This window comes from Mandrillus leucophaeus, unplaced genomic scaffold, assembly GCF_000951045.1.
Source record: "Mandrillus leucophaeus isolate KB7577 unplaced genomic scaffold, Mleu.le_1.0 Scaffold224, whole genome shotgun sequence".
Lineage (NCBI taxonomy): Eukaryota > Metazoa > Chordata > Mammalia > Primates > Cercopithecidae > Mandrillus > Mandrillus leucophaeus.
Genome location: NW_012102299.1, coordinates 4149638 through 4152243, shown reverse-complemented (window position 1 = coordinate 4152243; position 2606 = coordinate 4149638). Strand labels below are relative to the sequence as shown.

Here is a 2606-nt window from a genome sequence, read left to right as displayed (position 1 = left end):
ACACTTTTTAAGCACATTCAAGGCACCAGCAATTTATGTTGGGCATTTGTCTCTAACAGCTTTTTCTTCTAGCAGCTATTAAAGTAGCAGCAGCATAAGGAGTGAGCTGATGCCACTGAGCAATGTGATAGGAACAAACGGTAGCTAAAGGAATTAGAGAAAATAAAAACAAATCTACATACTTAGACTAAAAAGAGGGAGGGCATTAGAAAATGGCCTTTGTCATTTAGGCTGTCTAGACTTTAGGACCTCAATATCACTTAAGTTTTGGCCTGCCTTACCTGAAATGTGTCACTTTAGTTTCCCAGAGAAGTCAGAATCTTTCAGATCTCTAAATACAAAAAAGAAAAATTCCTGAAGTGATATCCTGAGGGTTCAGATTGCAACAGACATTGCATATGTATTTGTGGCAAATTATCGTGGAAGTAGAACACATTGTCTTTGTTCTTGAGGAACATGAAAGTGAAGGCGGAACCAACCCTATTGGAAAGACATAAGGACCCAAAGATTCTCATAGAAACACAGCACACAGCCTTATACAATTGTGGTTGCCCTGAGATAGACTCAATTTATTCCCCCAAGTTAAATGCCTTTATGGAAGGCTAGTTATGGGAGGTGATTTGCAGTGTTCAGGAAAAAAAGGGCTCAACTCATTGACAGCGAAGACTAATGAATTTGAATGGAAAGTCCAGAGTTTGCATCGGCAGTGTTCTCTGCTAAAGTGAAGGACCACAGGTCAGCTCTAGAGACGAATCAGCTACTCATTTACAAAGGAAAGTAAATACTGTTTCTAGTCAGAGTGTAGGATATGAGTTGGGACCACATGAGACAAAATATTTTGAAAAAAGTAAGTGAAATTAAGAGGAACTAATGTTGTTTTATAATGACGTAAGTAGTAATTTGAAATTCCTTTTATATTTTATTACAGAAATTTCTAAACCTACACCAAAGACAATACAATGAACCTCTCTGTGCCTATTACTTACCTTCTGACAAATTTCAATATTTTATCAAACATTTGAATGGGTATTATTACCCCCAAATATAGGAATTATTTAGGCTTCTGCTGATGATGTGTAATTGAACAGATTATCAGACAGGAATCATTTGAAAGGTGTATATTTAAGCCAGGATGGATTTAAACATTCCAGGCAAGTCAGATGAGTTCTGCTTTCAAATTGGCTCCCCACAGACTAGAAGCAGGAACATAGTGAGAGTCAGGTTTTTTATATGAATGTCTTGCCAATGGAGCTGACAGGAAGTAGAAAAGCACCCATTGGATAGTTCCTCTCACTGGCACAGATAGAAATATCATTTAATTATAACTAAAGAAACCATATACTTCCAACAATAATGGCTGGCTTGTAAGCATGTTTCATATACTGAAAATGGAAATAGAACTCTACCGGATGCTGTCCTGGATATTTCACCCATGCTATTTTATTTAAATCTCACAAAACCCACTGAAGGAAACTGTTGTTTTCCCATAGTACATATAAGTTTACTGAGGCACAGATTTGTTAATTCACTTATTCATGCCACACAACCAGCAGTATTGGATCTAGGGCTGCAATTCGTTCAGTCTGATTTCCAAGTGTGTGTGTTTCTCCACATAATCGGGAAACTAGAGAGAAAAAACAGGTCTTACTTTACATCACACTGCCCAGGGACCCAAAGTCAGAATGACTTTTAGGAGTGATTAAATGGAACATGCCAAGCAGTTTAGGGTGTTCTGATATTCAGAAGATGAATATGCAGCCCAGATAGGAAATTATCTTCTTCATCAAGAAGGTGGACTGGAGCACAATTAGGAGTTTGTGCCATTTTACCTCACCACTTAATGTGCTTTTTATCTTTTGTGTTTGGTTTATATTTTCCATCAATTTTCTAATAAAGTGTCAACTTGGTGGTGAAAATGAATTTGTCCACGCGTTGGTCAACATAGAAGAGGCCTCAGAAAGGAGGTCCCAGATAGTGACAGAAGCAGTTCCTGGACGGATAGACCTAGTGAACCGGACAGGTTCAACCGGGAGCAACCTAAGGGTTGGGGAATGAGGACAGCTAAGCCTGTGGCTCCATTCTCAGCTGGACTTTTCCAGTTGGTCTTCGTTCACGTTCCCTATTATGAGGACGGCTTCCTTGTGAACTCCAGACAGCTCCAAACAGGAAACCTCATTCCCTCAAAATGTGGCTTGTTTATAAGTGGTGACATATACGATTTTACATGTATATGGATAAGTTAAAAATAGTGTGGATATTGGATTGGAAAACACATAAAACATGCCTGAGCAAGATATTGATTGCCAAATAATGATAAATTGGAAGACAAGGAAAGAAATGATGGGGATGTGAGTGTGGAAAGATGGAGAATGAAACTAGAAAAGCTAATATCACAAGGTGGCAGCCATTATGCAAGTGGCATTTCATAGAACTTTCTCAATATGTAAGTGAGGTATCTGAGGTCTGGAGAAGACAATTACCCAGGATCACACAAGAAGTTAGTTATAGGGCAATGACTAGAACTTGCGGCTTTGCTTCATAATTGAGTGATTTTTTAAAAATTCAGCTTCTCCCTTCTCCTTAAAAAAGAAATATTTTGTTACATA

The 2606-nt window shown here is 38.3% G+C and overlaps 1 pseudogene; it reads left to right on the top strand.

Moving 5' to 3' along the window:
• LOC105540669 overlaps positions 1-2055 on the top strand; it is a 63007-nt pseudogene extending 60952 nt beyond the window's left edge.
• Positions 2056-2606: the final 551 nt, after the last annotated feature.